Below are 12,985 nucleotides of genomic sequence, written 5' to 3' on the forward strand. Positions count from 1 at the left end.
ATGAATTCAGCTGAAACTTCAGGAAAACTTCAGGGAAGCAGAATGTAATTTAGTGTCTTGTCTATCCACAAAGCAGCTCTTAATGACCACAAGTGCTCAGGGTTTTGATTTTACTTCTCATATGGATATTTAGTTTATCATTAACCATGTGGTCTGTCTAGCATTCAAACATAATTAGCATGATAAATAGTGGTGATTTTTATATTTTCTTTTGGTCTGATGAAGGTATGGGTGACTCATTCAAATGTCCTTTGTTACCTATTAGAGAGACAATTAAGTGCATTAAGGCAAAATTTGTTTATTCTCTATTTAGTGGCTTTCATCCCAACAGCAGGACCTTTTTTGTCTCCTTGTGAAATAAAAGTGGTAAAATGTAATATTCTGGCAGTGTTTTCACCAAACTTTTGTTTTTGAAGTCAGAGCTAATCTTTTCTCACTGATTACTCAACTGGAGTGATTGCCACTGAAATCTTGTACACTTTTTCAAGTTGAAAAAAAAATACAGAGAACCATTTGCAGAATCCTTTTGAAGATAAACTGAAATTAAGGACAGCAACAACAACAATATTCCTCTGTCACAATGGCTACTGAATTTATTATTATATATCCCCTAAAGAAGACCTCCCAAAACTTAGAGAAGCAAACAAGGAAAACATAAAGTAGCCTTTCATATTTGTCATCCTAGTGTTTAAAATAAACGTGTTTTTTTTTTTTTTTTTTTTTTTTTTTTTTCTGTGACATAAGGAGAGAGAACAAGCCCTTGTATGATTCACAAATGTCTTTTGATATGCACTGACATTTTAACAGCAGGGTGGATTTTAAAAAAGCTCATTAAACAATGGGTTTGGTGAAGACAATCAAATGATGGACAAAATCACACAAAGGGAATGCTAGCTGAGAGCCATCAGGCTGCAGGTGATCCCCAGTGCAGCTGACACAGCCTGGTGTTTGATGGGAAAACTGATTGTTGTGAAGTGGCCATTCTGGCTCCTAGGATTTGGCTTCCTTTGTCAAGTACTGCTCCAAAAAGGAAAGGACCTTCTGTTCTAGGAAGTGTAATTTGTCAGCAGCGTGGTAATGATATCTGTCATACACTGGAGGATGGTATTAGGCAGGAAACAGGAATGTGTGCTACTTTTTTCTTCTTCTCTGCTTAAAAAAAAAAAAAAAGCTAATATATTCTACCTCATCATTTCAGTCAGCTTCAGTTTTAGATGCCAGCTCCATCTATCCTGAACTATAGAATTGCTCTTAGACATTGTCAGACCAAGTCAGAGCCAGTATTTGATTATTGGGAGACTTAGTCCAGCTCGGTTCAGGGTCCCTCATTCTTCCAATGTACAAACTCGAGGAAGATGCATGCTGTTAATAAACTTTATGTATTGGAGCCTCTCTTATCCCACAGCCTTAAGTTGGGGTATTCTTTGTGGATGTTTCTTCTCCAAAATTTCTAATAACAGTAGATACCTGCTCTGTAGACGCTGTTGTGTTTAAGTATTTGCAAGCTTCCTCTAGGATCTAGAAGAACAACTTTCCTTCCTGACTCTTATAGAGGCTACTCTCTTTGAAAGGAGCTTTTGGGATCATCCCTCTTATCTTTCTCTATTGCTACTCTCAAGTAAATTAGTAAACTGTTTTTTTCTTCTTAGATCTTAAAAGTCATAACGAACCTCAGACCTTAGAAAATGCAGCTACTCATAAAGAAGATGAAGTTTGGTCAGGATAGTTTGTCTGATAGATATAAACTCTCTGTCTTTTACACACCTGCTATGGATGTATACTTCTTTCAATACTGTGGTAAATTACAGCCACTACTGAGTTAGACCTTTTGGATTGTAGGTATTCATAGGTACAAGATGGGTGTTTGTTTCAATAAGTGTAACAACATAGCTTAGAAGAAATTGTATTTGTCCCATGCTTTTATCATAGACTACTGCAAAGAGAACTTTTTTTTTTTTTTAAGAGAAAAGGTAAAATTTAGAAATATTGATCTGATAAAGCAATAAAAACAAGATAATGTAGTGAATTTCATACAAGTTCAGTGGATATATCTTAATCATGTCTGAGTTACTTTAGAAGATTATTTTTAATCTTTTTTTATTCATAAGCATTCTTGTTCCCACTTCTATTTTTTCATTTTTTTTTTTTAGATTTCACATTTTTTCCCCCTTATTTAATTACTCTATTCCAGCAGAACAGCCCCTGAGACTATGTCTAACTGATATTTTCTTAAACCTTGGCATTCAAAAATGACCTCTCAGATTTCAGTAATTTATGGCTAACAACATAAAATTAAAAGAAAAAGAAACCCTGATTTTTTCTGAGAGCTTTTTAGAGCTCATGTATAATGGCTCAACACAATTAGAAGTGTTGCAGGGACCATGGAAAAGTGGGATTTCTAATGGAAACATTAATTCAATATGAACTTGAATATCAGAAAATGATCCCATGCTAATAAAGCTTTTATTATAAAATAATATTTCTAGGTTGCTGTAATGGAATATCTTTAACAGTAAACATAGTTGAGGCAGAAAAGAAAAATCTAATGTTTAGAGCCTGTTTCTATTTTCATCTAGTATTTGTGTTATCAGCAACTAAAACAATATGAGGAATGATTCAGATCCAAAGATAATGTGTCTTTATTCTCTGCAGATGTCTGAAAAAAATAAAGAAATCCCAGGGTAACTCCAGTTTTCTGGTGTGATTTTTTTTTTCATTACATATTTTGCACTGCCTTTTTTCCTAGCTTTAGCCATTCTGATGCCCTAAACTTCACAGGGCTAAGAACTGTCTCACAGAAATGGGATGTTAAGTCTGCTAATATTAGAGGCAAAGAACAAGCCAGGGAGAGACATGCTCAACTCCTGTTTCACTTTATTTTGCAGAAGAGGGCTATTAGCCAAGAGTACAAATTTTGTTTCTTTCTCCTCTCGCTGTCAAGTATTTATTCCATACAGAAGTTCCTATGTACACCTCTCAACTTCCAGTCAGTCAACTGATTAGCTTGCACCTCTTAACTCTTGAATTGTGAAAACTATTTTCAAGTTTTTGAGTCATGTTTTGAGTCTCCCTTTTTACTTTTTCATCCAAGCCAGGTTGCAACCAGGTTCTGTCAGACACCTCTATGAAATTCACATCCTCGTGAATTCCTAGGAGAGGGATTTAACCAGACAACTAGGTAGTGAGGAGATAAGCTAGGCATCTCCTGATACGCTAAATATCTACTGCCAGGTACATCAGGTATACCTGTTGGATATGTCACAGTGTTGACTGAAAGTGAGTGGGAAAATGAGAGACATGGACCATAGGCAGTTGGAGAAACATGTAGCATCTCTCAGATCTGCACTTAAACCACAAAGAAATCCTGCAGTGGTTTATTCCTAATTAGTGATTCAAAATCCTTATGAAGAAATAGATGTCATTATTCATGGTACACACGGCTCTCTTAATAATAAGTTTGCTGTCATTGATGAGAAGAGAATGCTCGTGTGTCCTCTTCCAATAGTCTAGAGCTGTGAAAAAGAAAGATGTCTAATGGATTATTGATAAACCAAATTCAGTGATTTGAGTTGTTCTATATAATGGGATAATCTTCTTGTTGACATAGGCAAAAGACCTCAAAGATGGATATTGAAAGATTTAATCTACAATGACTACAGAACTAGATGGTGTCATGCAGACGTGCTGAGGACATGGGAGGTATCTGTGGTACATACCACTTTGGAATATTTATCATTCAGAATTACGGTGATAATTACCTCAGTATCAAACTGATCATCTAGTGATGCATGAAAATTGGGAGTGATGTGCACTCAAACAAACGCCTTGTAGCAAGAGTGTTCCTGCTGCAAGAAATGTATCAGATTACAGCATAATACCTTCTAAAAATGGAGACTTTACAGCTGCTGTAGACTAATTTGACATCAAAGTGAATTGAGGATGGCTGTAACTTCCTCCATTGCTGAAGATGGATTTGGGGTTGCTCAGATCACTGCCCTCTTCATCTAATCCTTTCTCAGGGGTGCAGAGGGCTAATAAAATGCTTCACTGAACACGATAGCAGAAAGCAACATGATTGGGAATATTTATGCAAAAAAGGATCTGGGGTTGAGGCACAGAGTTATGTGAGATAGATAAAGGGATGGAATAGGATCCTACAATAAGAAAAAGAAAATTCAGAGGAATCAGGGTGGATGAACTTGTGTTAACTGTGCAATATGCATGTTTCAGTGTAAACACAGAAGTTCACATGGTACAGATATAGCTTGTAAGGTTGTGCTTGAAATGTTTTCATTCATCAATAGCTTCCCATTAATAGGTTCTTAAAATCTGTCAGTGAGTTAGTATGCAATCCATTTTAATAGATGTTCTGTTAAATCTATAACATTTATTTTTAAATAAAGATTTATCTTGTATTAAATCAAGTGGCTTGTAGAAATCTACATGTCAACAAATTGGATATTAACAATCAAACCAGTAATACTCATTTTGTAATTCTTTGTTCAGTAATCCTTAACAGAAGCCACCACAGTCTTATTGGACATATTTCTGTGAGACACCAACTGGTATTCATTGCTTATTAACATTCCTACACATTTTAAAGATGGCACTCCTTCAGTTCTTTGGAACTGCCTCAGTTTTCCAGAATTTCTTAAAATGAAATTAGTGGTATAGTAAGCTCTTCATTTACAACCAATGCATCTGTTGAGAAATTATCCAAAAACAATTTTGCATGCTTACTGCAAAAATTCGTATTTTGATGGTTGAAATTATTCCTATCAAGACCTATTAAAAATAGAAATTGTTTTCTACTGTCCACAACATCATATGAACTGGATATAGCCTCCTAATTCACTCCAAATACAAGAGAAAACTAGCCAGGTTTTGTTAACAATTCCTCCTACAACTTCCCTGTCAGTTATGCTGACAAGTGGTTTAAGCTTATGGGGACAAAATCAAATTGTGAAAATATAAAAATCTGCCATATAATGAATTTCTTTTTCAACAAAGCTCTACTGTGAAAACAGGATGTTATTGGAAAACAGATGCATCATAATCTGAGACACAATTCTGCACATATATTAACAAGTAAGGGAGCTGCTGTAGTTCATTCCCTGTTCAGTCTCTTATGACCATGCTTAACTTCCAAGTGATTGACTTTCTTTAGAAGTATTGAGAATCTAAAGTTCTAACTTGAACAAGTAATTATTGTTTTATAGGATTAGCTCTTCAGGGAATTTTATTTGGTGTTGTAGAAATAGAAGTATCGTTCTTTCATGGTTCATTATTAAAACTGTAAATAAGGAAGCTATTGTCATGGCAAAAGCAGCTGATTATCTCTGTTACTAATTTTTTATTGCCTTAAAATATGCATGTTCTGTCACACGTACTTAAATTAGATTGTAAACAATGCTTTTCATTTCTTTAGATCCAGGCAGTTTCTTGGTACATTACTACCAAGAAAGGCACGTCAGCTTTCTTGGTCTCTAGACACAAGATTAAAATAAGGAATTCAAAGAAAGGCTTAAAAAAATAAAAGTACTGTAGTGCAGTGTTAGGTACTACATGTACAGCATTATATAATATATATATATATGTTATATTTCTAGGTCATTAACAAATAAATGAACAAATAAATAAACAAATTGAAGATATTCTAAAAATATAGAAAACCTAAATGTTTAAAGACAGTGCTTGTCACACTGCCACTGGAAAGCCTTACAACTATTTCCTTAACAGTCATCAGTATAAGGTTATTGTTTTTGTTAAACGCTGTCTCTCCTACATTAATGGAAAGAAATGGAACTGGAAGAGAGGTGTACATGGCACTCTTTTCTGTGGCTTGAGGGGAAATTTTTCAATGCTTAAGAGCCAGACTTGTCCTTAGACTATCTGAAATATTTGTGCATAATGTAATTGTTATTTCTAGTCCTTTTTTATTCTGAAAAGTTTGCTTTTCAAAGAAGGTGGAAATGATGTTTGCCAATCCATAAGCCCTGACCTTGTCTCTTTGTTGACTCCTTCCTTTTCTGTATACACTACCAGCAGTATTCAGTCACATCTTTCTTCCCTTTCTTTGCTCTAAATACATACATACTTGTTTCAAAACAAGTCATGCTGCTTCCCTTTATCTTGTATTGTCTTAATTTGGAGATGTGACAGTTATGGCTCTATCTGTTTGCAGAGTTGAGTGATACAGATTAATTTTGTTCCTAATGGCTTTCAGGCCATTAAAGGAATTTCGGGCCAAAAATTTTGGGTGATAGAACTGAAAGGCAGAGTAGTGGTAGAGCTGGAACCAGTATATAGTTAGTAAGGGATGATTTTGCCCAGGCTGACAAGAAAACCTGCCTCCCTTAATAATGTCCAGGAGAATAAAAAAGAGGAAAATATCATAAAAAGGCAATGATTTAATTTTAATTCTATGAGGGTATTAGATGTCTTTTCCAAGTTTATCTTGAAAATTTAAGTTTTCCAAATTATTGTTTCCATCCTCTTTCCATCATTAATGTTTTATCTTTATTTTTTTTTCTTTTCTTGCTTCTACCTTATTCTTTGTATCTTAGAGTTAGTACAGGAAATGCTTGATGTCAGAAATTAATTTCATGCTCCATTTTGAAGATGATGAAACAATTTCAAACTTCATTCTGTTTCTCAAAACAAAACAAAAAAAAACAACTAGTGTCTGTGAATCTAATAGCATAAAATTCCCTGAGGCATTAGGATTTTTCAGAAGCTCTTCATGTGAAGGGATTACTTCTACTTTAAAAAGAACATTGAGACTTTGAGTTTAGCCAGGGAAAATGGTAACAAGTAGCATAGTAACAGAGTAGTATGATGAGCTGTTCTAACCAGCAGGTAACAATAAAAGAGCAGGAAATATGGGCTAAAGAAAGCTCTCCTTGTAATAATGCTTGTACCAAGGTAAACTGAGGTGCAGTAGCCTTCTAGTATCTGGTTGTAATATTTAATCTTTATACTTGAGCTCATCTCACAAATTTGGTCTTTTCAAGCTATGAGTTCTTATACAAGGAGCCCCTTCCTGTTTTGAGTGAAGGAGCATGGCATTTGTGTCAGTGTCTTTCTGTTCTCTTCACAATAGAATATTCCCTTCATAATATAAGAGTTTAATCATTATTTTACATTAATCTAAAGAATACTGAATCAACAAACTGGAACATAGTCAAAGGTTGTATGCACCTTTCTGAGAAGCTTTTCTTTGCAAATCTGGCAGTGTTCATCCATGTATTGCTCCAGCCTGGCTGTGTCCTTGGAGAAACTGTCACTTTGCACTGAGGAGAGTGCAAGCAGGATGTCTGATAATACTGAATATTTTTGAATCAGCATGCCGAGAAGCTTCAGCCTGGGGCTCCCAAGGGAATTAGTTGGAAAGCTGGCTGAGTTGTGAGTGGTAAGATCTGGAATGTCTTGAAAACTTGGAAAATCCCAAGTGACTGAGGGATTATGAAATCATTGTGAGCGTTTGAGAAAGGAAAGCCACAAACCCATATCAAATGATGGGAAGAATAATTTGATTTTCTACAGCTAAGTGTTGGCTAAACACTGTAATTAATGGCTTTTGGCATAGAAAATCTTGCTAGAAAAACTTCTGGTCTTTGCCATGAGAGACTGGGGCTGGTCAAAGTATCCACATGGGTCCAGGCCAGGTTCATGCAGTTTTAAGTTGGTGCCATGGCAGCACCATGCAGATAAGCAAAGTACAGGTCAATGTGGAAACAGTCCTATCAAAGAGATCAGTAAATGCTCTAAACTAGTGATGTAACCAAGGGTTAACAGGCCATGTTAGCTGTCTCTGGCTTTGTGACAAGTCTCCTTACCAACTCCAGCACCTTGAGATGAAGGTCAATGCGGTTCCTGCTGGGACAATAAAATGGAAGCAGAGAGCAAGGCAATCATTTTAGTAAAGATATGGATGACAACCATAAAATTGATGGTGGTAGTTACAGATGGCACAAGGACTGAGCAGGACAGATTACTGCTGCAAAACTATCAGGATCATTAGTTTAAATAGTCACAGTCCAGCTGCTGTGCTTGAAGAGGCATCCACAGTACCGCACCTGAGAGCCAGGAACACATGCTCCTCAGGACAGGAGATCATGTCTCACAAAACATCATTCAGAGTGGCTTGAGAGTCATTCTGTGCCTCAGTGTGATGTTGGGTGTATGAAAGAGGAGTAGCAAGAAGTCAGTATTGGCCTGGATCCTTCACGTGGCATTGGAAAAGCTATTACAGGAACACTGCAGCTGCTCTGCTGTCAGTCTCTGATGAAACCTGTAGGAGCACAAAAGAGGGCTGGAAGAAAAGCTACGAAAGTCCTCCAGGGGCTGGAAAACATTCTTCTGACTCAGGGTCAAGGAGCTCTTCACACTTGGCACAGAACGCTAGAGTATCTTCACTGTGAGGTGTCCCTCTCACCGGCCTGCAGCTGGCTGGTGTGGGGAGATGCAGGGGCTGGAAATGGGAACAGAGTGATAAGGAGCAGAAAGAGCCACCACTGCCTGGGGTGGCCTGTCCAGGGCCAATAACTAGACATCTGCCTATGGGCAATGCACTGAGTCATGTTCTGGGGGCTTACCCCTTCTTTGCTGACCCTCGTAGAACAGGGGAATTCCTGCATTAAAGCAGCAACTATATTCAAACACCACATTCTGAGCTTCTGTTTTTGTCTGCAGAAAGACCTATCATGCCAGGGGGATCATATTGGTGGATCCCACCTGATTTGTTGATCCTGATGGTCCCTTTCTGCTGGCAGCTGGTCCCTGCCCATGGCAGAGGGGTTGGAACTAGATGATCTTTAAGGTCCCTTCCAATCCAAACCATTCTCTGATTCTATATTGACTGTCATCTTACCCACGCTATTGGTGATTTGCTGGCATCTATTTTCTGTCTCCTTACACTACTTTAATGCTTTATTCTATGTTATCCCATACCTGTTAACTATCTGGATTTACAAGCAACTATTAAACTAAAATGTTTATTGTTTATTGTATGTTTATTGTTTTATTATGTAATAAATATATATAAATATAATATACATATATACACATATAAATATATGAATATAATATACATTATATATATGTAATATATATATTATATTACATATTATTACAGTAAATGTTTATTGTAATATTATTTATCTTTTAATGTGTCGTCAGTAGCTGTACAAGGAATAAAACTATTGTGATCTAGGACAAGTCCTTTTTTTTTTTTTTTTTTTCCTTTTTCCTCCCTTCCCTGGAGCATCCTGGCTGTTCCACTGTTTATTCTTACTTAGCACAAAAATTGTTTGGTGTCAATGATGGGGCACACAGATGTGTTACAGCTGCTAAATGTAAACAGATTCACTGAAAAACCCATAAGCCAGTAATGTTCCTATTGTGGCTTTGGTTCACAGCCCTGTTTTGGGGCCATCTGCTATGAAGCTGGAGGTTGTACATGGAGGGGTTGTAATAGTGCTTTTTAGAAGTTTCAGCAGCACCCAAACATAGGTCTCATGGACATACGTCAAATAAAGAGCAAATGTGGTTGCTCATGAAATCAGTTATCAAAAACAGTGGACACTGTAGGAGAGTGGGATAACTATGGAATTTATTACTCATAATATTAATCATTATTCCAGGGAATAAACTGGAGATGAGAAAGTCCTTCCAGAGCTCCACCTGTTGTGATTCTGGTTGAGGTTCTTCTCCATCCATTGGGCAAGAAAGGTAACATTTTGTGGCTTTTTCTAAACAGTTAATCAAAAGAACTTGCCTGCCAAAAATTCCATTCAGCCTCTGTTCCTCCAGTTCAGACAGATGATACCTGGGCTATGTGAACCTGTGTAGCTAAGTCCTTCTCTGTATAAATCTGGAATAGATTTTTTTATCTTTGCTGTGAATGACGTGTTTACTGCCCAGAGAAGTTCTGACCCTGCACTACATGGCAAGAATGTGCCACAGGCAAGTGAACTCAGGGCACACAGGAAGAGGCATCACATTAGGCAGCCAGGTTTTACTTTTAAAGCAGAATCAGTAACAAAGAATTAAAAAATTATCCTTTCCAAAAAACATCTTCCTCACTCAAAGTGTGGTAACTACTCCAGTATTAACAAGTGGGAGTGTACCTAGTCAGGAAAAAACAGGAGAACTCTAAAGTCAAAATTACCCTCCTATGAAGTGGCAGAAAAAGAAGCTTTTGAGCCATACAGAGCAAGCTAACCCACAAGGCTATTACTGTATACACAGTAGTGAAGATGAATTATCTAATTGCCTCTTGAATCAGACTATTTTATTTATAGGACCATGCTATCTGTTATCTATGCCTCTTATGCCTTATTCCTAAAAACTAACAGACATTAACTTTTGTTCTGGTTAATAGCTACTTCAGGAAGGAAACCAACACATGGCACCAGAAGAGATGACTGCATCAGTTTCTGCCTCATTGGCATGACATTTCTTTGTTGTATGTCACTTCAGGGTGAGGATTTTACTGAATCAGGAGTCCCACTGCAATCTGTAAGTTACTGTTCACTTTCTGTAGAACAATCTGATCTTCTCTGCTTCTGAGGGTTGTACAAAAGAGAGGTAAATGTCCAGATCTTCATTTTGGACAATCAGATGATGTTAAATGTAGTTCTGACAGCAAGTTGTGATGGGTTTACAGCACTAAGGGCAGTGGGCTCAGGTTATATGTGAATACTGTTCTTATGATGGCACTGATAAAATATTAATATATAATGTAGAGTTTCTAAAATATGGATAGTTTATTAACTGTGTCAATGACAGTTTTCTTCTCTTTAGTGTAGTGGCTTATACCAGCCTAGTTTATACAAAATATGTGATGGTGATAACAAAGTTATTCTGAGAACCTGGCATGAAAATGCCTGTCCAAAAAGGAATTAAATTATTTTTAACTTTGAAACATTTTCTGTATGGACTCTTGTTACCCATGTTCTCATTGTAGTGAATAAAGTCCTATCATGCTAGCTGTTTAAAAATAAAATACAAATGCAGTCCCGGGTAAAGACGATCTACAATGCCTTCTAAAATGCACCCAGAGGCTGAAACTAACAAGAGAACTTGTGGAGAATGGGTCGCATTTTTTGCTCATTCTTAGTTTACATCCTTGTGAAAGAGCTAATGAATAAATAAATAAATGTATGTTTGTTTTTACATCTATTTGCATGCGGTATGAGGTCTGGATGGACAGTCACACACAGAAAATCACCTTTTGCTATATACTGAATCCTTTTAAGATATATATATATTTCGTGTTTAATAGGTGCAAAAGAACATATTACTTAAACATGGAAAAACTTATGTAGGTTTCTAATTTTTAATGTACAGTATAGTCTAAATTACCTTAAGATGGATAATCCTAATGACTTAATTAGGATGACTCACATATTCCTATACTTAAAAACAAGGAATAAATCTCTGGAGGATTAGGGCTTGCTTTTATTCCTGTATTCAGTACATGTAGTGTTTAACTGCATTATGAAATAAGTGACTGTTTTAGCCATCAGTGAGGTTTTTTTTCCCTGAAGTGTGGTAGCTGATGCTGTGCAGAGATGAAGAAAAAAACAATGTTTTCTAAAACATCTTAGGGAAAAATATTCTGTGATATCTTTTTGAAAATTAGAAGGGGAAAAAATATATCTTCCAAATAAACTAGTTACGTAGGTGGATATTGTGGGTAGTTAGGGTCTGGCGGCCGGAAGATGTCGCGATGTACGGAAAGGTGGAGCCCCTCCCTTGATGGACAGTAGCGTGTGGCCTGTGCTGTAAGCAAGCGGAAGTGACGCTATGGGCCTCGGCTATAGAAGCCCATGTGACTCGACAATAAACGCCATTTGCCATCCACCACATTGGTGTCTGTGAGCCGATGGACCGAGCGGCCTGGGGTTGGCCGCCGTGCCGTTCCTGAACCAGGTCGCCGCTGCCCCCTGAAGGCAACAAGTGGTGCCGAAACCCGGGAAAACTCCTGATTCGGGTGAACGGCGGCCGGAGCGGCGGGACCAGCCCGGCGGGGAGGAAGCTCCCGGACCAACAAGGAAGATGGAAACCCTTGTGAAGGTCGTATCAAAGTTGTGGAAGCTGTGGGGTGGCTCGGCTGAGGAAGCCAGGGGTGCCGGTGGGGACCCAGAGCCTGAGGAAATCTGGGAGAGACCACGGCCATGTGCGCCCCAGTACGGTGCTGAACTAGAAGACGAAGAGTCGGGTGAAGAAGCCTCCGGCGGGAACGGGGATGAAGCGTTAGGTTTTACTAACAAGTGGAAATGCGAAAAAGAGAACGGTTGCGGGGACGACCGGGGAGGAGGTAGAAGCGTGAGAGAGGGGCAGAGAGCCGATCGGAACGGCCATCCGAAAACACGCTCCTGTGGCACAAACGCCTCGCTGAGAAGGCGGCGGGGAGAGCCACGAGGCAGGGAGCGGCCCGACCGCAGGGGTGGGGGGTGGGGCCGGAACTCGATGGGAGGGTACCGGAACGTGGAGGTGAGCAGTCAGTCAAGCTCTGACTCCGGATCAGATACCGATTCAAATCCGGAGGAGGAAGTGGGGACAGATAGCAGAAATATCCCCATCCGAAATAAAGCTGCACCGCGAGGCAGAGAAATTCCTCTCACAGATTGGAGGAAAATTAAGATTGCGTGCGCCATCTTGGCTTTATCGGCCATGCTAGCGTTGCCGGTCTGGGTGACAGACAGGGGGCAGAGGGTTCACTCACCAACAAACCTTAAGGATGTGCAAGCGATAGTTAAAGCCATTGTGGATAAAGGGCTTCATTCTGCAATGGTCTCCACCCTCATAGATGGTGTTTTCAGGGGAGACGACATGCTCCCGTTTGATATAAAACAAACTTGTAGACTGATCTTTGACGGGGGTGGGATGATCATTTTTAAACGAGAATGGGGGGACAACTGTATGAGACAGCTGGCCCAAGTAACTGGGACGGATCACACACTGTATGGCTCTAGCC

At 38.5% G+C, this 12,985-nt stretch overlaps 1 long non-coding RNA gene across 3 annotated transcripts in view; it reads left to right on the forward strand.

The window, feature by feature from the left end:
- Positions 1-12,985, forward strand: part of LOC137857007 (uncharacterized) — a 293,392-nt gene that overhangs the window by 165,330 nt on the left and 115,077 nt on the right. For all 3 annotated transcript variants that reach the window (XR_011096921.1, XR_011096920.1, XR_011096922.1), the window contains 2 exons: positions 9,645-9,732; positions 10,385-10,521. This is a non-coding gene — a long non-coding RNA (uncharacterized lncRNA). The remainder of the gene's footprint in view (positions 1-9,644; positions 9,733-10,384; positions 10,522-12,985) is intronic.

The sequence above is a fragment of the Anas acuta genome, chromosome 5, assembly GCF_963932015.1.
Source record: "Anas acuta chromosome 5, bAnaAcu1.1, whole genome shotgun sequence".
Classification (NCBI taxonomy): domain Eukaryota; kingdom Metazoa; phylum Chordata; class Aves; order Anseriformes; family Anatidae; genus Anas; species Anas acuta.